Here is a 24,126-nt window from a genome sequence, read left to right as displayed (position 1 = left end):
GAGCCTGAGACCTCTCACGACTGCTGCAGAGGACAGCACGTGTTGTGGCAAGAGGACACAACGTCTCGTTCCCTCCATCAGGGAACCGAGGTTACAAACGTAACCGAGACGTTCCCTTTCTGTCGGTCTCTCGACGTTGTGTCGAACCGACAGATGGGGTTCCAATGGAAAACGCCATAACACGGTGCCCTGTCACAATCTCAATGAAGCGACGGTGACAGGCCTGGGCGTGTCAGCCGTGAACGCAACCGCGAAATTGTAACCTACCAGTGGGTAGGTAGGGGGTCCCAGAGCTTTCTTGAAAGATGGGAAGGCCCCTACCTTCGGCCTCACAGGCGGCGGCCTTGTTTCTCTAACAGCGAGAAGCCGCCCGGAACCGTAAGGCACTGGGTAAGCGCTACTTCCTCAAGTGGGGGATGCGCTACAGAGACCACTTCCTACCGCAGGGAGGAGAATAGTGGAGATACCAACATGGTCTCACTGATAGGGAAGAACTCATGGGAAGAAAGTGCAGCTGAAGAAACACCGCGAGGTGGAGGTCCACCCGGGGAGGTCATGGGTTACCAAGGTGGGAACCAGCATGAGGATACATCAGACGGAACCGCCCTGCTGGGGAGTTGCAACATCTGGTAGCACTAGGTCCGGTTAGAGCTATGCAGCGAATAACTCAGGTGAACCCGGCCTAAGGGGAAGGGCTGCTCTGCCCAGCCCGCCCCAGGGGGTGCTTGCTTAGTGATGGATGGAGTGCCTGTTCTTCGCCCAGTGGGGAAAGAATGGAGGCTGAATCAGTATACTGACCCACTCGAGAGAGGGGGAAAAAACCGAACAGGCGTACACCCTACCAGTTGCCGGTCCTACATGTGACCATACAGGACACGGGCTGACACCGGCTCTACGCGGAGGTTGTAAAACCTCGCGAAGGTGTTGGGTGTAGCCCAACCCGCAGCTCTGCAAATGTCTGCGAGAGAGGCCCCCCGTGCCAAGGCCCAAGAGGAGGCAACACCCCGGGTGGAGTGGGCCCTCACTCCTAGAGGGCACAGGATATTTAAGGATTGGTAAGCTGCCTTGACAGCGTCCACAATCCAGTGGGCCAACCTCTGCTTGGAGACAGCTCTCCCCTGTTGCTGACCTCCGAAACAGACAAAGAGCTGATCCGAGATCCTGAAACTCTGTGTGCGGTCTAAGTAGAGGCGCAGCGCGCGTACTGGACACAACACGGACGTGGTTGGGTCTTTCTCCCCAGTGGAGAGCGCCTGTAAATTCACCACCTGGTCCCGAAAAGGAGCGGTGAGAACCTTGGGCACGTAGCCGGGCCGAGGTCTCAGGATAATGTGAGAATCCCTGGGTCCGAATTCCAGGCAGTCAGGGGACACGGAGAAAGCCTGTAGATCCCCTACCCTCTTGATGGAGGCGAGTGCCAAAAGGAGAACCGTCTTCATCGTAAGATGAGGAAGAGAGGCATCCCCTAGGGGCTCGAAGGGGGGCCTGGTGAGACCTGTCAGGGCTACATCCAGGTCCCAAGAGGGTATGGAGTGCGGACGAGGCGGGTTACGCCTCCTCGCACCCCTTAGGAATCTAATGACCAGGTCGTGCTGCCCTAGAGACTTTCCAGCAACTGAATTGTGATGAGCAGCAATGGCGGCTACATACACTTTCAGTGTGGAGGGGGAGAGGTTAGTCTCGAGTCTCTCTTGTAGGAAGGACAGCACGGACCCGATCGCACAACTCCGTGGGTCTTCTCCTCGAGAAGCACACCAGGTCGAGAAGAGGCGCCACTTGTAGGCGTACAGTCGCCTAGTGGCAGGTGCCCTAGCCTGAGAAATGGTAGCTACCACCGCTGGGGGCAGACCACTCAGGATCTCCTCGTCCCGTCCAGGGGCCAGACATGGAGGTTCCAGAGGTCTGGCCTGGGATGCCATAACGTGCCCTTCCCCTGGGAAAGCAGGTCCTTCGTCAGGGGAATCGGCCAGGGGGGAGCTGTCGTCAAGAGCATTAGCTCCGAGAACCAAGTCCGGTTGGGCCAGTGTGGCGCAACGAGTAACACTTGATGCTCCTCTTCCCTGACCTTGCACAGGGTCTGTGCAATGAGGCTCACTGGGGGGAAGGCGTACTTCCGCTTGTCCCGCGGCCAGCTGTGCGCTAGGGCATCCGTGCCGAGGGGTCCCTCGGTCAGAGAGTACCAAAGCGGGCAATGGGTGGTTTCGAGGGAGGCAAACAGGTCCACCTGGGCCTGCCCGAACTGCACCCAAATGAGCTGGACTGCGCGGGGGTGGAGTCGCCACTCTCCGCGAGGTGTCGACTGACGAGAGAGCGCGTCGGCTGTCTGGTTCAGGTCGCCTGGGATATACGTGGCACGCAGGGAGCGGATCACCTGCTGACTCCACCGGAGGAGGCGTCGGGCAAGTCGTGTTAACTGCAGTGAGCGAACGCCACCCTGACGATTGATATACGCTACTGCAGTAGTGCTGTCCGACCGGACCAGCACGTGCTTGCCCTGCACGAGAGGCTGCAGCCTCTTCAGTGCAAGTAGCACAGCCCACAACTCTAGGCAATTGATATGCCAGCGCAGGCGGGGGCCCGTCCAAAGCCCCGACACTGCGTGCCCGTTGCACACTGCACCCCAACCCTGCAGGGAGGCGTCTGTTGTCACCACGACATGCCTCGTAACCTGCCCTAGGGGTACCCCTGCCCGAAGGAAGGCCATGGAAGACCACGGGGTTAGGGTGCGTCGGCAGCGAGGCGTAATCACCATCTGCCTGCTGCCGGTGTGCCACGCTCTCCAAGGAACTCGACTCAGGAGCCAGTGTTGAAGCGGCCTCATGTGCATCAACCCGAGGGGTATCACCGCCGCCGAGGATGCCATGTGTCCCAGGAGCCTCTGAAATAGTTTCAGGGGAACCGCCGACTGCGTGAAATGATCCAGGCAGTTCAACACCGACTGGGCGCGTACTGCGGACAGTCGCGCTGTCATGGTGACAGAGTTGAGTTCCATACCAAGATAGAGGATGCTCTGCACAGGGGAGAGCATGCTCTTCTCTCGGTTGACCTGTAGTCCCAATCGATCTAGGTGCCGGAGCACCAGGTCCCTGTGTGCACACAACAGATCTCGCGAGTGAGCCAAGATAAGCCAGTCGTCGAGATAGTTGAGTACCCGCACACCTCTCCCCCTGAGGGGAGAGAGGGCGGCCTCCGCGATCTTCGTAAAGACTCGTGGAGACAGAGACAGACCGAAGGGGAGGACTCTGTACTGATATGCCCGACCCTCGAAAGCGAACCGTAGGAACGGGCGATGACGAGGGAGAATCGAGACATGGAAGTAAGCGTCCTTCAGGTCGATTGCCATGAACCAATCCTGACATCTGACGGATGCCAGGATGCGCTTCTGCGCGAGCATCCTGAACGGCAGCTTGTGCAGGTGTCTGTTCAGGATACGCAGATCTAGGATGGGGCGCACCCCCCCCGCGCCTTTTTTGGGGACGATGAAGTAAGGGCTGTAAAACCCCTTGGACATCTCAGCTAAGGGGACGGACTAGATCGCACCCTTCGCCAGAAGGGTGGCGACCTCGCTCCGTAGTACGGGAGCATCCCGGCCTCTGACCGAGGTGACGAGGATGCCCCGAAACTTGGGCGGGTTTCTGGCGAACTGGATCGCGTAGCCGAGACGGATCGTCATTCTTAGCCACCGTGACGGTGTGGGAAGCTCGAGCCAAGCTCCCAGGGACCGTGACAGGGGGACTAAGGGAACGATCTGCTTCATCGACCCCCCGGGAAGTGGTTCGATGGCTGGCAGTGCGGGTCTCTCGCCGGGGGCGGGCCCCCGGGAAGAAGACTGGCTCTGCTGGCTTGCCTGCCTGGCGATGCAGACCCCAGCACCGTCGATTTGAGAGTGCTGAGGACTGCAAAATACATTCGATGTTGCGCCTCGCCAAGACGCAACGTCGAGTGGCCGAACACCGTCTGACAGAGGGTGAGAGCGGCTGTGAAGAACACCCAGGGAGATAGGAAACTCTTTTCGTGAAAAAGTGGGCGCTAGGCCCCCGTGGGGAGAGGAGGCAGCTTGGCCCACGGCAGTGTAGGCCTTCGACACCAGCGATGCCGAAGTCCTACACGCTTTGGACGGGAGTTTCGGTCGACCTCTCCAGGTGGACGCCGCCTGCGGGCACAGGTGCACCGCGACTGCACGTTCCACCTGGGGCACGTCGACGTAACCCCTAGCCGCCCCACCATCGAGGGAAGAGAGAGCGACGGAACCAGTTTGACGTGTACGCGCCGAAAAGGGGGCGTTCCACGTCTTCGCCAGTTCCTCATGCACTTCCGGGAAAAATGGAACCGGGGTTGGGCGCGGCTTGGAGTCGCGCTCAGAGCCCAAGAACCACGTATCCGGCACCGGAGTACACTCTAACCCAATTCACACGGCGGCCCGGGAAAGCATGGCCGACATCTCGACATCCGCCTCCTCCTGAGCTGCAGAAAGTCGTCGGGATCGGATGCCAGCAAATCACCCTCCGATGCTGCGATGGACATCTCATCACGCATCGTGTCTGACTGCGTGAAGGAGGACGCTGACGGTGTGGCACCGCCAGCTAGGCGAGCGAGACGGGGTGCGAGCGGTCCGCGAGCACTTGGCTGACGGATAAGTGCTCGCAGAAATCCCCATATCACCCTCGCCGCTCGCCTTGGCGGACGGAATGGCCTTAGCCATCCTAGTCACAGCCCGGGAAGCATGCGAGGTGGTGGCTAATTTTCCGGAGAAAACAGCCACCCGTGACCGCAACGTCTCTATGACCATCTGCCCGCAGTGCGGGCAAGATGAGTCCACGAAGGTTGCCTCAGCGTGTTGGACCCCCAAACACCTGACACAGACATCGTGTTTGTCCCCATCCTCGATGAGGACACCGCACCCAAGAGAACAGCGGGACATGCCACGCTGGAGAATTTAACTCTTTTTGTGAATGCAGACCAGACGTGAGGCACCGTCTGCAGCTCGAACACCTCTGGAACCGCCGAGACGCCCAGGGGAAGTCGCTGCAGGAAGGGACAGTCCGCTGCACCACGTCGTAGAACCGGCAATGTAGAGAGTCTTTGCTAAGCAGCAAGAGAAGATCTTCATAACCGAAGGCTCCGAAGAACAAAAGGTGAATGAATGATGCACGCCATCTCCCTTTTATACCCGGATGTCCGGGGCGGAGTCCGGCATGCAAATTTCATTTGCCAATTTTCATTGGCCTTTTCTAAGCAGTCGGAAACGATTGGTTCTCAGGGACGAACCCCATCTGTCGGTTCGACACAACGTCGAGAGACCGACAGAAAGGGAACCCAGATGTTACACACCCCGGTACTGTAGGTGGCGATATACACCTAAACATGTTGGTTGCGACCCGCCATTAAAAGGAAAGAAGGAGAAGAACATTTGTTGATTAGTTATTTACTGTTACTTGCAGTTGATGTGTTTTGTAAATATAGTTTGTGTTTTTCACTCAAAACAATTGTGGAAATTATTCAACATTTTACTGTGGTTGTTTTGTATGTTATTTTGATTTAAATATAAAATTCCTAAATTACTTGTGCTCACATTCTTCATTTTATTTTAAAATCCAATCAACATTAATAACCAACATTACAATATCAAGGGGACTAATATAGTTTTTTGACATAATCATAAAGCCCTTCCATTATGTACTTTAAAATTACAATTAGACTTATTAATTCATAATAAGAAAACTACTAAAAAGGATCAAATGTGTGTGTTCTCCCTATATTTCTGGAGGATCTTGAGAGATTATACGTCTTGGATCTAAAATGTGTGAACCCCTGCATTAACATGAAACCAACAATGAGCAATACAGTTGTCAACATTTACTAATCTTGTTTGTTGTTAGTTAATGCCAAATACAATTGTTCATGTTAGTTCGTGGTGCAAGTTCAATGTTTTAAAAAATATTAGTAAATACTGAAAATAAAGATTAACAAATGCAGACATGTAATCTAATGCTTGTTAACAATTTTTTTGAAACAAGCTTTGAAATGTACTTTAAAATTGTATTCATAATAATGAGATGAAACGTCTTATTATGGCTTAAATAGTTTCATAATAATGAGATGGGTCCATAGTTTTGTAAGGTCTAGTTAACTGTAAATGTAACTTGTAATTTCCTTCTTATGGTCACAGAACGGGAAATATTAGAAATAAACTCTATATTACCAGTTTTCATTCAGAGTTGTCTGCAGAACACAACACTTTTCATAACACGTTTTTTGTAAAAGCAAAGAAAGTGTAACAACAACAAAAGCTAGTAGACTCTACTGCATCTACCTGTCGATGAACCGATCTGTCGTCTTCAGTGAGCGGACACAGACTGTGAGGAGCGAGTGTCAAATGGAAAACGCGGAGTGGAATATGCAGACCTTTAGCGGTGTAATAAGAGAAAGTTTTTTGCGGGGATGTGAATCTTCTCTCAACGTTACTCCACTTCTGCTACAGTTCTATTTCGCCTACCAAAGGGCGCCAGCCTGTGAGGGCAAATAGGCAGTGGCTTAAGCCACAGAGCCACCCCTTGAATGCGTTCTGGTTCCCGTCGGTCCGGGAGTTTCAAAGGAGAAATAACTGAAATACAGGAGTTTCACAGGAGAAATAACACAGCGGGAGGGTGGCGGGAGATGGGTGTGGAAAACGTGAGTGTTAACAGGTATGCTCTGGATTCTCTGCCTAAAGATGAAGGTGTGGTGCAATAGGTGTAATGAATCATTATTTCCATTTTACTAAGTGCTGTTCTTTCACGATGTTGTCTCTCAGTTTTTTTTGTTTTCTTTTTAGCGCGGCAATGCGAAGTGTCTTATGAGCAGAAAGGTTATAACTGCGCTAAATGTGACAGATAGAATCCACAAATAACCAATCAGGAAACACCAACATGACTGACGGAAATTTTAGCCAATTAAACGACATCATTCCTTACATAAGGCCGTGCTATTGAATCGTGCTAGACCAATGAACAAAGTTTAAATGAAAAATAAAATGACTGGCATATAACTAAACAAATCAAATGAACGAGAGCAGGCGGTGCCCCCTGATAGGCGGGGCCCCTGGGCTGGAGCCCAGTCAAGGCCAATGGTAAGTCCGGCCTTGCCTGTATTACATGATTTGCGAGCAATCACTTACTATGTCAATGCAGTGTATGTACGTCCATTAGTATAGAATTCCAAGGCAGACTGGACCAAAGCATCTCTTTCATGCAGGGATTTTACCAGTCGAAGTGCTCCCATGATACTCAGGCTGTCCTCTGCCTCACTTGTGGCACTGTTTGCCTCCTGAATGGTCTCTGCCGCCTTTATCTAAAACAATAATAATTAGATTAGAATTAAATAGTTCTGGTCTGTGACATTACATTCGCGGCTGTCTTAAATCTTAAAAGATAAGAGGTTTTTTTTACATTTATTTGGTGGTGTTTCCTTGCCAATTGTGAATTATTTTATAAGTATCAGTAACTTCCTTACTTTACCAATATTTAGCCTTCATTATTAGATAATCCACAGTGCTTTTACATACATTGCAAAATGTTTATGATGATGTCATAATATATATATATGCTAAAGAAGTATACTTGTAATACTTGTTAATGTCGTTTACTGTAACACATTACATGCTTACATAATAACGTGAGTGGTGAGGTGCTTGTTACACAAATAAAGTTTAACAAATGGACAAATTACTCTTGTAGTATAATCATTGACAAAGACTGCCCTGTCCGTTTAGTCTTTGAAAAAATGAAGATGGAAATATTTTAGAATTACATTTAAGAATATTTTTAAGAACTTTCTGTAATTTATCTGAAGAAAGTTCTTATATTTTCTCTTAAGAACAGTTTTGTGAATCTGGCATGTTTGTGTTGAATTATGGAAGAATCTGATAGAACTGAATTAAAAGGTTGAGGTGTGGTAGTGTGTGCTTGAATATGCCAGTTAGTTACAGTATGCAGGGAAAGGTCTTAATATTGTTGTTGCTGGTCCAGAAAAGCATTGTTGCAATCATGTGGTGTAAATCCTGTATGATGGAGGATGTGTACAGGTGTTGATATTGTCCTTCAGGTTGTGATCGTTTGTAACTTGTCAATGTAATCCTGAAACATAGAGGTGTTTCATACACATAGTACCCTAGGCTAATTTAAAACTTTATTGTGCGCATGTGTGTATATGGGGGGTCCATAAAACACTTGTGCCCAGGGGCCTCGGAGTTCTTAATCCCGGCCTGGCTGGGATCAGGACTTGGCTTAATGCAGTCCAGACAAGTTCTTTCGCACTGACTGAATCAATCATTTATTTATTTATTTTACTTTGCCTTATACACTTGTCTGGACACAGAGGCATTGTTATGCTGAAATAGAAAAGGGCCCTGTCCAAGCGGTTGCTAAGAAATTAGAAGCACACTATCGCCTAGAATATCATTATATACTGTAACTTTAAGATTTGATAAAATCTTAAAATGACCATTAAGATAAAAAAAATTACTGAAGTAGTCAAACCTGTTCAATAGAAAGACTTGTCCTAATACTTTTGTAAATATAGTGTAGCTTACTTGACACTAGTAATCCTTGGCCTCCTTTTTGCAGTGTTTGTGTTAATTGTGTGCATACTCTGGCCAGGTTACAGTCCTTTAATATTTTTGAGTTCAGTGCTTGATTATTGTTGAATAAAGCTTCTGTATCCCTATAGGATGCTTTTCCTGTCTTATTTGATATATGTAGGGAAACGTTATATTTCAAAATTCAAATCACTCACATGGTATAAAACAGCAATTCAGGATCTGAAAAAAAAAAACAGAAATGGGACAAAAAATATGAGTTAACAGTTTTTGTACTCTACTTTTAATATGTGATACTGTCTCTGAAAACCGAGCTGAAGTCATTTTTTAGTGATTTACCATTGAAATAATCCCTAATAAGAACATTCTGAAAATATAACTTCATTGTTGATATATTCTGTTGTCTTTAATATTAACTAAGGGCATATCACAGATTGAAATCATAGTGAATTAATGGATTAAATCAAACTTTGATTCTCATTAATTAAAAACTGCATGAGACATCAGGTTTCACATGCAAGGTCACGTATATTTGCTCGTAGTTAAAATGCTGCTTTTGCCTAAAATGCAGCCAGGGTAGACAACTATAACAGTGCTAAATTACTTACTAGTTTTTATTATAAGTGGAGTGGATGTCTTTGTTTAAACAGCTTGCACTGTGTGAACATATCTGTCTAAACAGTGCACATAATAAGATATCAAATGGAATGCGATTGTAAACAAGGCGGATCCCCGCAATTATCATGATTTCAGATGAGCTATGGGATGGGAACGACATCACGATCTCAACCGACGGGAACCCCGTCCCTGATCACGAGGGCTAACTGATAAACAGAGCCGGCGCTAGCGGAGCGCTGAAGAGGGGGCATATGAAATATGAGAGGGGGCGATCACGTGATACATGGTAATCCCAGCTAGAAAATACATGATATAGGTTCCTAATTTATGTCACGTAGTAATCAAACATGTCCCTACTACAATCACAAGAAATAAACCTAGTGAGCAATTTTCAGACGACAAAGCACGTTTGTCTTTTAATCTTTCAACATAAAATAAAAACATAGCTTAGACATATATATATATATATATTAATACATTTATTGCATAACAGAAATAAACAGGTCTAGTTGAATCTCAATATCATTGAAAAGAACACGGGAATAACAATGATAACACGGTAATTAAAACACATTTGTACATCACACAGGCAAGAAATTTAAATGTGTGATCTGTGATGGCCTGTGGAGTCCTACAGCTTCAATTTTTACCAGGGGCGGATTTAGTGATTTGGGGGCCCTAGGCAAATCCATGTATGGGGGCCCCAACTATACACCATTTTACTTTACTGAAACCCTTATTTTTCTTCCTCCTCAAAGCAAACAACTTTTCACCCCCAGTCAAAGTGACAGGGGAAAACTAAGCTTAATAAACACAGATACTAACTAATTAAAAAATATATAATAATGAATTCCCAAATGAAAAACATGGGATAAGTGACTTAACAAAAGACTTGTATTAAAGATCTAAAAAAATTTGATGAAATGAAAACTAATAAGTTATATAACGCATTAAATTTATTCAATCAAACAGAAAAGTTTAATATAAGCCTTTTTTATAAGACTTTTTAGCCCATAAGTAACCAGTCTAACTAAATGAGCAAAGCTCATTCACACCCTACGTTCTCTTGTAGTTCACTGAGCTTTGAACGATTCACTGATCTCTTACATTCTGTTTAAACGAATTGGTTCAAAGGAGTCATTTGTTTGCGAGTCGTTCTGATCGCAATGTGCGTTCATACTGGCGAACTCGCCGTGTACAGAATAACGCTGATTCAATGAGCCAACGTCACAGCGAAAAACATAATAATGATGTACAGCAAGTTAAATTAGGAAATCTTTTCAAGAAATTCAAGAAAATGTAAATTGAACGTAAAACTCCCGAACAGCCGTGAAACACAGCTAATACAGCTCCTAATATAGCACTTTTACTGAACTCTACAGCGTCTCACGCTGGTAACGAAACAGCGCCTCCATTGTTTTGTAACTGCAGTTACAAATGACAATCTGTTTAATAATGCACGCAGTATTCTTTGTGAAAACACTTGACATTAGTGATGGCTGATGGGAAGTTCGGATCATTTTACTGACTCGGACCTTTGAGTCTCGTTCAGCAAAATGAACGAATCTTTTTTCGAGTCATATCGTTCATTTCGTTCATTTTAGCAAAATATAATTAAAATGTTACATGTTACTTTCCTAACACATCTACTACTTATGCAAACGTTGATCACATTACAAACAATACAAAACTATAATGCTATAAGAAACAGAAAAGATTAATTCATTGTTTACCTGGGTCTTTAGTCTATGATTAGCTCACCACACCTCTTATCTGACAAGTCCTCGGGTTTGACTCCTTCGTTCACGACGTGACAGCTTCGTAAGCTAAACCAATGCAGTCAGAGCCGGAAAGAGAATTGATTAGTTCATCTCCCGAGTCTTCGGGTTTGAGTCGTTCGTTCATCACGTGACAGCCCCGTACGCTTTACCAATGCAGTCAGAGCCGGAAAGAGAATTGATTAGTTCACCTCTCGAGTCTTCGGGTTTGAGTCGTTCGTTCATCACGTGACAGCTTCGTAAGCTAAACCAATGCAGTCAGAGCCAGTAAGAGAATTGATTAGTTCACCTCTCGAGTCTTCGGGTTTGAGTCGTTCGTTCATCACGTGACAGCTTCGTAAGCTAAACCAATGCAGTCAGAGCCGGAAAGAGAATTGATTAGTTCACCTCTCGAGTCTTCGGGTTTGACTCCTTCGTTCATCACGTGACAGCGTCGTAAGCTAAACCAATGCAGTCAGAGCCGGAAAGAGAATTGATTAGTTCACCTCTCGAGTCTTCGGGTTCGAGTTGTTCGTTGGCCCTGTCCCAAATGGCGCACTTGCAGTCTTGTGGACTTAAATTGCGCGTTCTTGCCAAGTCTACGAGTCTGTAGGGTGTCCCATTTGTCTTTTTAGCGCTCAGAAGTCTGCTCGCAAGCGCCTCCTTTGTGCCCTCGATGCGGTCTTCGGCGAAGCCGCATTGAGTGAGACTCCACTGAAGTTCCCTACCCAGGAATCCTTGCGAACGCCCACTCACACAACAGATGGGAGGAGTGTCGTGGATGTCAGACATATATACGTAAACATGACGGATACATTTTTAAATATATGTTTTGATAAAATTCTAAATTAATGTACAGTATTAATTAGTTACTTATTCATATTATTGCTTATTTATTTTCTATTAAGCCAGCTATTCAAGAATAAAAACTTTTAATGCAGTGCATTTTCTTACTTAAGGTAATAAGCCATGTTTTGTTGTAGATTTATATTGTCTCTGGGCTCTGTAAAGCTGAACAACACAGCTTCTGTATTATAGAGAAATATTAAATAACAACATATATGCATATTAAGAACACATTATGCACATTAAGTATAGAGTAAACAAATTAATAAATATACATTCATGACAAATGAATGCATTACAAACATAAGTATCTATTGCATAATGCTCGGGTGGCATATCAACATATGAAATACAAACATATGAAATACAGAACAATAAAAACCCAGTCCCAAATAACAACAGTAGGACAACAAGTGGTCGACTTCATGCGGCGCTGCGCAGACTGATCAGCGAATGACAACAAAGTACCGCGAGAGTGATTAGAAAGCACCGCTTGCTTTTTCCGGTGTGATGACCTCAAGTCGGTCCCAAAATGCACTCCCATGTACCCTTATGGACTCGTACCTAGTGCCCTATAGGTCTGCACTTCCGGACGTCACCAAGTGTGGACTCAGAGGAGGTCCTCAAGACCGGAGTGCGCCATTTGGAACAGGGCCGTTCTTTTGTCACAGGACCCATAGAATGTTGCGCAATGCGCATGCGCGATTGGACGAATCACTCCCCGAGACGACTCGTTCTTCCTGAGTCACATTAAAGATTCGTTCAAAATGAACGAATCGTTCAAGAACGACCCATCAGTACTCGACATATTTTTGACGAGAGTCTAAGGCGGCATGAAATTTGATTGATGCAGCCGCCTCCAATTTCTGTATGCAGGAAAAACCCTGATCTGGGATTACTATATACAAAGTGTGCCCCTCTCTTCGTGGCTGTTTTTTTTGGTTAACGACCTTTCATGCATTTAAATGTGACCAAATTTCTGTACTAGTGTGTACAGTACGAATCGTTAGCACTGTACTGACGTAATTATATTATGCGATCGCTTAGGTCTGAAAACTTAAAAATGTTGTCGGTCCCAAGGTCTAGACTTAAATTCCGGGGTGACCGGGCGTTTGCCATCGCCGGCCCTATGTTATGGAACAATCTCCAGAGTATGATTCGGGCAGCATCGTCTTTGTCTAATTTTAAATCCTTGCTGAAGGCACTTTTTCTGGATCAAATGGCAACTTCCTAAATTTGTGATGCTTTGCTTTTATCTTAGTGGTAAAGGTTTGTGTAAAGAGAGTTATTCATTTGTTATAATTTTATATGCTCTTGTTTTAGGATTTATATTTGTAATATTTGTGTAAAGAGAGTTGTATATTTTATAATTCCTTTTTTAAGGATCTGTTTATTTTACTTAATTGTTTTATTTCTGAATGTACAGCACTTTGGTCAACCGGTGGTTGTTTTGAAATGTGCTATAGAAATAAATAAAACAAACAAACAAACATGTCTTTATGTGCCCATCGATCTGCGCAGCGGAGTCAAACAACCTTTCTACCCTTGAACTGGCCCTCTCCTACCAAGCGCACAGCGCTCTTTGTTTGACAGATGTTTTGGTCGTCAGTCATTATAACTATTTTGTCATTTAATCCTTGACATTTACTAGTATCTATTTTTAGGCTACTAGTACTTATTGTTTAGTTACTAGTAACTATTCCATTAGATACTTATTCACTAGTACCTAAAAATTAGATACTAGTGCTTATTTATTAGATACTAGTACTTATTCATTAGATACTAGTACTTAATCATTAGATACTAGTACTTATTCATTAGATACTAGTACGTAAAATTAGATACTAGTGCTTATTTATTAGATACTAGTACTTATTCAATAGATACTAGTACTTAATCATTAGATACTAGTACTTATTCATTAGATACTAGTATCTAATCATTAGATACTAGTACTTATTAAATAGATACTAGTCCTTATTTATTTGATACTAGTACTTATTACATCAGTGACTAGTAATTATTCCATTGTTACTAGTAACACATTTCAGATTTTTGCCATTGACTTCTATGGAGATCTGTGATTTAGATATCAACTATTCAGTTCTGACTAGTGTGTCTTCCTATAGTCACCAGTACCTACTTATTAGGTACTAGCATTTATCCATAAGGTACTGATACTTATTTATTAGGTACTAGTACTTATTTTCAAGATACTAGAGCCTGCCAAACAGATACCAATGCTTATTTTTTAGATACTAGCACTTATTCATTGGATACTAGTACCTATTAAATATATACTAGTATTTATCATATTTATACTAGTACTTATTCATTAGATACTAGTACTTATTTATGAGAAACGTATACGTGTTTACCAGCTACTAGTACTTATTAGACTTATACTAGTAGCTATTCACAAGATACTAGTACCTTTTTCAATAGTGACTAGTAAGATATTTTATTTTACTAGTAAGATTTGCGATTGATCTCTACAATGGCCATTCTGACAAGTCATTACATATGACAGGTAAAAAAACAATTGTGACCAGTAAGATAAGAAATGTTACTAGTAACAACCGTAAAAGACACCAGTGTCTAATATATAAGTACTAGTACTTAATTAATTACTACTAGTGCCTATTAAATAGGTACTAGTATACATTGAATACAAATCCAGTATTTAATAATAAGTACTAGCATTTACTGAATACGTACTAGTAGTATTAAAAAGATACTAGTCATTATTGTAATACGTACTAGTCAGAAATGAGTAACTGATATCAAAAACAGAATAACTACTAGTACCTATTCATTTGAAGATATCTTCCGCCTTAAAAGGAACTAGTAAGAATGGGTTTGGAGATATCTTGATTCAAACACATTATTGCATAAACATGAGTACCCCCCTCAGTCATCCAATCAGAGTTAACATACTAATGCAACGTATCCTAGGGTATCGAAGCAGCACTTCCGCCATGATTGTCGCCATATTTGTGTCCGACATGGCAGTTAACAACACATCTAAACGAGACTAAAATAACTCGATATTTGGGAAAAACATATATTATTAGTTGTGATCCTTATTTATTAGGCTACCTCCAATTGTGTTTTGTCCCTTACAATCTGCGACGCGTCTGCTAAACTTTTCTGGACATTAATATTTCGCACATAATCTATCGCTATCGCCATACAGCGGAGAGAGAAAGCATGCATCACAACACGTCGTTGCAGGGTGTGTGAACAACACCAATATGTGGTATCTGGAGACAAAACATCTATTTGTGAAAACAGGACAGGTAAGTGAATAAACAACGATTATTAAACGTGTTATTTTGGGTGTTATTGTTGTCATACTAGCTAGCGTGAGCAAGTTATCAGTTAAAGGGCTAACATGCCGGGAAGCTAACATTAGTAACTGTTACTCTAGTCTAGATCGAAGCCAGCTAACGTTAGACTTAATGTTAGTTGTGTTTAATTGTTTTTGAACCAGGTGTGTGACGTTTCATATCGATTGGGTTTATATTCAACCAGGGGCGCAACAGCACATTTTCTGAGGGGTGTGCGAGATCAGTTTTGGATAATAGAGTTAAGAAATTGCAACAAACGCGAATTTAAATGCAAATTAACATGTTTCCTTCAACCATATATTCTATACAAATAACGTGTTAATTCACTTTCTTATAATCTACAATTGAATGCAAACTCAGCTGATGATGGCCATTTGCCTTTTCTAATGATCAAAACAACAGAAAAGCCCACAAGTTAAATTGTCATATCGTTAGATATTTGAACAGGCTCATTAGCTATTACGTTTAACAAGACAAAGCAATTATTCAAGATATTACATTTTTCACTTAACAGGTCAATCATTCCTAGGCTCTGAACACAAAAGCAACATGTCCATGGATAGTGGTGCTGGAGGAACGGACAGTGGCGATGGCACATTGTTGCAACTCTAGACAATTTGCAGCACATAAAACTGCACATCTGCTGATGAGTTTACGTTCTGTTGTAAACAGCTCCAAAGTGAAGGCCAAGAAGCAGAGCCCAAATAAAAGTGCAATCCTGTCAGTCATCGAAGGCCATTCCATCAGATACATGCCCAAGACTGTACTACTGGATCTGCCAACACCTCTGACCACTCTTTATGCAAGCCCCAGGCTTGAAATGGATTTGCCCACACTGCTGGAGGAGGGTGCCGAGACCTTTGAGAAGCTGCATCTCACACCACAGCAGGTATTTGTGATAATTATAGCTATTTTAATAGTTAAATTACTTTTAATATGCCTAATATAAGTATAGGAATGATTTAAAACTAGGAATTGTACTCCAAAATATTTAAAATAAAATGTCTATCTTTTGGGTTGTTTTAATCAGATGGGGTCTAAAAAATGAGGACACTGCCAGAGAATCGTACCTGAGGGCGATGCAGGACCTCCAAGCAGACCTCCACGTTGCAGCATCTGGACTTATAAGTAACCCAGAGGTGCCATGGATCGGTGGATCACCAGATGGTGTGGTGATGGTGTTATAGATGAAGTGTCCTTTCAGTGCAAAAGACCGCACCCTACATGAATGTGTAAAAGAGTCAAGGTTCTGTCTGAGGAAGACTCAAGGTTCTGTCACTGAGGAAGGTGTAATGAGCCTAAAGCTTAATCACAGTTACATGCATCAAGTGCAAGCCCAAATGTGTGTAGCAGAGGTAACATACTGTGATTGTCAAGAACTATTTATACAGCGCATCCCGTTTGATGATACAAAAAAAACAATGTCACATGTCAAACAATAGCTGTCAAAACTAATTTCTTACTGTGTTTGCAACTTACTTTGTGACCCATTTTACTGAGATGACAAATCTGCCAAATGTCTCTTATACATGTACTGTATGTTAAAGATGATGTTTAAGTAAAATGAAGCATTAACTTTGTCTGTAGTACATATTCAGAAAATGAAAAAATAAACAAAATTCAGAAATAAATTCAGAGTACTTAGAACCTACATTTTTTATCCTTATGGTTATGTATTTGTGTACAAATTCAACTGACAACACTGAAACATACATATTAAAATAACATAGATTGCACAGAAAACAACTGTATATATAATAATTGGTTCTGCATTGTAGTTCAGAGTAGTATTTAAACAAATCATAGGAATCAAACATGAAAAAGTCATAAATATGACTAATAAATTATTACTGTAAGATGGAACATTCATCCATGTTACATTGTGGTAAGCAAGTACTGTCTGTCTATTGTGTGGGGACAGCGGATAGCCAAATATTACAAAGAGCACAACAAACTGTCACCATCTTGTCAAGTGAGGTAGGTTGTCCTTTAGTGGCCCCTTCGGTGTGGTGGTCTTAAGGGTGGTGTATTTGTTTCTGACCGGGCCAATGACTTTCCACATGGATCTGGTTTCAAAATGTAATCTGGTATGGTTTAATCATTTAAAAATGACATGGTAATATTAACTTTTGGAAATTTCCAATGTGGTTAACCATTAAACCGATAATTGTTCCATCTCTAATAGAGACCCACAAAGACCATTATAATTTCCATCACAATCAATAAAATTCTCATTGTAACCATTAAATCCAGTAGAATTTCTATAACGTCTCTATGTTTTATTTTAGCACGGATGTCTGTATCTCATTAGATTTAGCTGAATATTCAATTTTTGTATTTTGCCTCAATAAGTCTTCATTATTTAATATATGTTTGAATAAATAGTATAGGGGCCTATTGAGCAATTATTACTGCCTCAAATTGAAGTAGAAATGTATATTTATTAATAAAAACGTGATATAAAAACGATTCAAATTTTGTTAATCTCAAAATTAATTACAAAAAAAATATTTTCGTTTCAGAAATAAAATTTTATTATCAGTTAAAAAGCTTATATTAATACAATAATTACCTTTTATTAAAAACGTGTATGAGACATGGTAGTTTAAGTGTACACATATTGTGTGTGTGTACGTGTGTATGCGCACGTTCAGGTTTTTATACATTGTGGTGTGTGTGTTCAGCTTTTTATACATCGTGGGGTTCTCATAGTAAAAGTCTGAACCACATTGTTGTCACATTTTCATGTTCTTTTAGGCGTTATAAAGTGAGGCGCGTCTGGCACGAGCTGTGCACAGAAACAGCTTCTTTACACAGCGCGAGCTTCACAGTTGTGAGGCGATTGTATTCTTATTCTGATGTTATATTCTATAAAAGAGTTATAAAGTGAGGCGCGTCTTCTTTACAATGCGAGCTGCGCAGACACGCGTCTTCATACAGATAAAGTCAGGCGGGTCTGCGCAAACTGCGCGTCCTCTTTATACAGCGCAAGCTCCAAAGTTATTCTGATGTTATATTCAATAAAAGAGTTATAAAGTGAGTCGACGCGTCTTCTTTATACAATGCGAGCTGCGCAGACACGCGTCTTCTTTATACAGTTATGAAGTCATGCGGGTCTGCGCATCATCTTATACAGCGCGAGCTCCACAGTTATTCTGATGTTATATTCAATAAAGACTTATAAAGTGGGGCGCGTCTCTATATAACGCGAGCTGCGCAGACACGCGTGTCTTCTTTATACACTGGGCTGCGCCGACACGGGTCTTTTTACAGTTATAAAGTCAGGCTAGTCTGATGTGTACAGTGGAGGTTTTATGCAGTTAGCTTTGTTTGTATGTGTTTACAACGTGACTTGCAGCCTGCAGCACAGAGCAGTGAGCGTCACATGAAGAAAGTGAAATATCTGTTGGAATCACGATGCTGGCTCAACATCATCATGTCTATCGGCCCTATGTTCTTTGTTTTATGAACTTTTAATTTGTATTTTACTTTCTGATTTCCTGTTGTATTACATTGCTTCATTAATATTCATCATGGTATTTGCATACTGAGCATACACTTACATTACAAAACTACTAGTGCCTATTAAGCTCAGGATATCTTTGATCTGAAAAGTTACTAGTATCTAATGAATAAGTACTAGTATCTAATGAATAAGTACTAGTATCTAATGATTAAGTACTACCCACTAAACATTAGACGTCTGATGGACGTGCAGATCATGTCTATATTGCGTCCGTCGGTCCAAGACTAATTCTGGACGTCTACACGACGTGCATACTAGGTCCGCTATTTGGACGTCTAACCATGACCTCACTTGGATGTCAATATGCAGTTCAACATTTGAACGTCAGACTAGGTACCTTATTTGGACGTCTAAGACGTGCAGAAAATTGACATAATTATGAATGTAATTACATTTGTGATTTTGATAAATAAATACGTTTTTTTTGTGATGAAACATTATTTGTTATCTAATTATTTATTTATTGAGTACACATTTTTACATTTTCCTTTATTTATTGAGTACACATTTTTAACTTACTTTACTAATTTACTGGTTTATTTTAAGTGTCTCTGGACCGCAGTTTGTGTCTACATAGTCTCCGATTGTCTTCAATGTGTATGTGTTATCAAGGCAAATAGAACACTGTAGAGAATGAAGCATTAGCCGAACGCTAGTGGCTATTGCGGCCATACGTTTAATATGCGTGAAATTCGCGGGGTTGTAGGCTGTGTGGAACCCGACCTTTACGCCACTCTGATTGGCTGAGGCAGCACGTCTTCATTACCCAACCAGTAAATGCCACTCTGATTGGCCGAGGGCGAGATGTACTTGAGGTAATACGCCAAGCATGCAGCGTCAAGCATTCGGATCGCATTGCTGAAGCACATGGCTGCTCGACTCTTTTCAGCTTAACTACTTCAACCGTTCCAAATTAAAATCATCGTTTTACTCAAGGTAAGTACGGTCAGCTTAGTTAATTTTATGTTCAATTATGTATTTATAGTGTTAGCTTTGTTGTCTTAAACTACCAAAACCTGCTGTGGCTACAATTAGCATTGCATCTCTTCCCAGATATGGTTTTATGAAAAAAAAATACTATAACATGCAGGATCACATGCAGGACAACAGTTTTTGTGTATTTTACTATAATATTGTGTAGGTTAGAAAATTAAGCATTCTAACTTTGGTGTTAGTCGAACGCTAACATGGCAGTGTTAACTTAGCACAAATATATATTCCATACTGTCTTGTGGAACACGAATTGGTGTCACCATTAAAATAATACCAAAACGAATTGTTGTTTGTGTCACAGTCACGAACATACTTGGGGAAAATAGATCACTTAGCGATGCGCGGATGGCGGTTACATCCGGGGTGATGCGGATGATCCGCGGGTCAGGTGGATCGGGTAATTAAAAAATACATTCTGATTAAATGCGGGTGGATGAGATCAGTCATTAATGATACAAATATTAACTACATTTCTCTATATTACGAATGTGTTTTAAATGCATTTTCGCAGACGCTAATTTGCACTCATTTAAAAGAAATACGCGCGTGGCGGCGGTAGAGGGTGATTGGTCGAGAAGGCTCCAGCTCGAAAAAATAAAATGGCTGCCAAAACGCCCGTTGGAGCGATCTAGTTTTGTATAAATTTAAGTTTAATTTTCACTTTCAACAACTTCTGATTGCATTTCTAGCTAGAAATTAGTATTGTAGTTTTTTAAATATGTGATTAGTTATAGCAAAGACGCTCTGTTTGTAATTCAAATAGACTTCCGTTACGCTGACTATCTGTTTCTCTGGGCTGCCTTCGTGCACAGACGCTGACGACGAAGTCGTGGCGTTCGGCTGCTGGTTGTTTTTTTACTAAAGGAGAATTAAAAACAGAACGAAGGAAAGAAAATTTCAGTGTGGAAGCGTTTTAGCGAAGTGGTCAACGAGGAATGAATCATGTGCTGGGTATCTAATATGCAACGGCTGTGAGACACTTTATATATGAAAGCTATGACTGGTACCTCGAATATGGTAAGTCACGTGTGTGCAAAATCAAAATGCCTGTCAAGTCAGACAAACAACTTGAAGTTCTTACGTTCGTCGGGACAGCAAAAAAAGACCACTGAAATTATAAGTCTAGTCTCGTTGATGCATGCGTGGACCTTGTGCTGACTACGCCCCTTAGATGTTGTCTCTGGCAAAGGATTACTCCAAGTGGCCCAAACTCTAATAAGTATCGGTGCCAAGTATGGTGCAGTTGACGTATTATTTTACTATCAGAGATTGATGATTGGTTCTAACATCACTGAATCTGGTAACATCATGCTTAAAACAAAGATTTAGAGTAATTAAAGTGACGATCGGGTGCGGATATCTATAGCATAGAAAGGGCAGGTGGATAATTTATTTGAAGCAGCGGATGCGGGTGACATTTTAGCTCATCCGCGCATCTCTACTGTAAATCTAATCGGAAACAACCCAACGTATTTAGATTATTTGATACTTTGGCAAACGACACCATTTTGCGGTGGAGTATTGACTATTGTAAAGGTTTAGTTAGGTGTTTCAAAACCAGTCTTGTCTTTCTGTCAGGTGGTGTGCGGTGTCATATTCATTTTGGACGTGGAGTGAGGTGTCCTGCCCTTCAGGAGCACCAAACCACCTAAACAAGGTATGTGTTATGACCTCATCCTCCTTTCCTTTGCACATACCCCTGTCAAGTAAACAGTAAAACTAAACTAACTTAGACTCACGTCTGTGTTTACAGATGGCTTTAAGAATGAGAGAATGGCGAAAACGCCAAAGAGAGCTCAATGAAATTCTATGTCATTCTGACAGTGATGATGAACATTGGGGCATTAAAAATAATTTCGACAGTGTGCCTGGGACTCCATTTAGTTGTAGCAGTGACAATCTGCCAGGGACCCCGCATAGTTTCATCAGTGACAGTGTTCCTGGGACATCAGATAGTTTTGACGTTGACACTGATGTGGACTATTGGTCTACTGACTAAGAAAAGGAACCAAATGATGAAGCTGAGGTTACCAGCAGCTTTGAAGACGACTTGAGACAGTGGGCCTTAGAGCACAAATTGACACACAGAGCGCTTAATGGTTTATTGCCCATATTAAGAAAGCAAGGGCACCTATTGCCTGTGGATTGCCGGACATTCCTTGCTACACCACAATGTAACACAACAGAGCCTAAATGTGGCGGCCAGTACAAGTACTACGGCTTAGAAAAGGGGATCTGTAGTTTTTTAAGTCAGATGGAGAGTAATGATGTGCACCTCAGTGTAAACATTGATGGCATCCCACTTTTCAAAAGTAGTAGTGTCCAATTTTGGCCAATACTGGTGAAGTGTGGCCATTTTGATCCATTTATTGTAGCTATGTTTAGTGGACAACGTAAGCCAACTCCACTTGAGGAGTATCTTAAAGACTTTGTGACAGAGTACAAACATCTCAAAGAAAATGGTATAGTTTATAAAGGCCAGACTTACACTGTCAGTATTGATGCTCTGATCTGTGACGCACCAGCAAGGGCATTTCTAAAATGTATTAAGGGTCATACTTCCTATGAAAGTTGTGAAAGATGTTTAATCAGAGGTGCTCGTGTTGAGAGGAGAATAGTTTTCAGTGAACAGGAATGCACTTCTCGAACAGATGACGGTTTCACCAGAGTAGAGTACAGGAACCACCAAACTGATGTCAGCCCCCTCGTTGCTGCAGGAATTCCTTGTGTTAGCTCATTTGTCTTAGATTATATGCATATGGTCTGCTTGGGAGTAGTTAGACGCATGTTAATTTACTTGACTCGTGGCCCAAAGATCTGTCGTTTATCTGTGAGGCAAAAGGATGCAATTTCTCAAAAACTAATTGCACTGAGAGGGAAGATGCCGAGTGAATTTGCTAGGCAACCGCGGGGTTTACATGAAATAGATAGGTGGAAAGCCACTGAACTACGGCAGTTTTTGCTATATACAGGACCTGTGGTATTGAAAACTGTGTTGTCCCCTGAAAGATACAAACATTTCATGTCCTTGACAGTAGCCATGTCGATAATGCTGGAGTCAGATGACAGGATTCGAAATGCCTATCTCCAATATGCTCATGAACTAATTAAATACTTTGTCATGTGCTGTGCTGACCTGTATGGCAAGACCTTTCCAGTATACAATGTACATGGATTAATTCATCTCCATGAAGATGCCAGCCACTTCAACTGTTCCTTAAATGACATTTCCTGTTTTCCATTTGAAAACTACCTGCAACAAATCAAGAAAAACGTGAGGAGCGGGAGAAGTCCCCTGGAACAAGTTACCAGGCGTTTGTCAGAAATCGAACGTTCAGAAGTGAACAAGAGCAAAATGCACCCGAAAGTGTTTGCCTCTGTTAAAGAAAGGGACAGTTGTTTTCTCTTGAGAGACGACAGATTCGCTTTTCTTCGACAAAAAAATGCAGACGGTACCTTTGCTTGTGAAATCCTGCACCAGCGTCACACTTCACCATTATTTCACCAACCATGTAGCTCTGGACTTCTGAATATAGTCTGCATAGGAAATGGTCATGTCAGGATGAAAAATGTACTACTACATGAAAGGGATCTGTTCCGCAAAGTGGCCTGCCTCCCACAAGAAACTGGTGGATCTGTCCTCATACCCCTACGCCATGGTCTGGAACACGAATATTAAAGGTTGAATTTTCTTATTCTTTTAGGTAGATCCCAGCAGGGTTATCACAGCCGATCACCTGTTTCCATCTGTTTGTTTTCTGCATCTTCCTCGGTGACTCCTGCCACCTGCCTGTCCTTTCTAACTGCATCCATAAACCTCCCCTTGCCTCCCGCTCTCCTCTTGCCACAATAGCCTTCTCCCAATGTAACCCTCATCCCTCTTCCGCACATGTTCTGTAGCTCAAATGGTAGAGCATGGCGCTAGCAACACCAAGGTCATAGGTTCGATTACCAGGGAAAGCAAGAGCTGGTAAAATTGTAACTTGAATGCAATGTAAGAGCATGCATAAAAGCGTCTACTAAATGCAAATGTCCAAACCCTCTCAACCTCACCTCTCTTGCTTTATCCTCTACATTTACATTTATTGCATTTGGCAGACGCTTTTATCCAAAGCAACTTACAGTGCATTTAGTCTATATGTCTTTAATCAGTATGTGTGTTCCCTGGGATCAAACCCACGACCTTGCGTTTGTTAGCGCAAGTGCTCTACCAACTGAGCTACACAGGAACACTAACTTTAAATTTAACATAAGCTAAATGAAAATATTAAAACTTCAAGTAACATATGCTGTCCTTTCCAGGTCATGTACGCGAGGGATGTTTGGAAGGAGGATGAACAAGAAGAGGAGGGTGTAGTTCCTGACAATTGGATCGACAGGAACAAGAGAACTGTTAGATGGCCACGTAATCTGAGCACCACAAAAACAGAAAGAGCTATAAAGGACAAAATTAACCCCCAG

General features: G+C 42.5%; 1 long non-coding RNA gene across 1 annotated transcript; it reads left to right on the top strand.

Annotated features, from left to right (window-relative positions):
- The first annotated feature begins 14,434 nt into the window (after positions 1-14,434).
- LOC130550039 (uncharacterized) lies at positions 14,435-17,540 on the top strand. Its single transcript, XR_008962315.1, has 3 exons — positions 14,435-15,095; positions 15,661-16,035; positions 16,177-17,540. It is a non-coding gene; the product is annotated as an uncharacterized LOC130550039 (long non-coding RNA).
- Positions 17,541-24,126: the final 6,586 nt, after the last annotated feature.

The sequence above is a fragment of the Triplophysa rosa genome, unplaced genomic scaffold (genome assembly GCF_024868665.1).
Source record: "Triplophysa rosa unplaced genomic scaffold, Trosa_1v2 scaffold223_ERROPOS78530, whole genome shotgun sequence".
Classification (NCBI taxonomy): domain Eukaryota; kingdom Metazoa; phylum Chordata; class Actinopteri; order Cypriniformes; family Nemacheilidae; genus Triplophysa; species Triplophysa rosa.
This window is presented reverse-complemented; position numbering and strand designations above follow the sequence as displayed.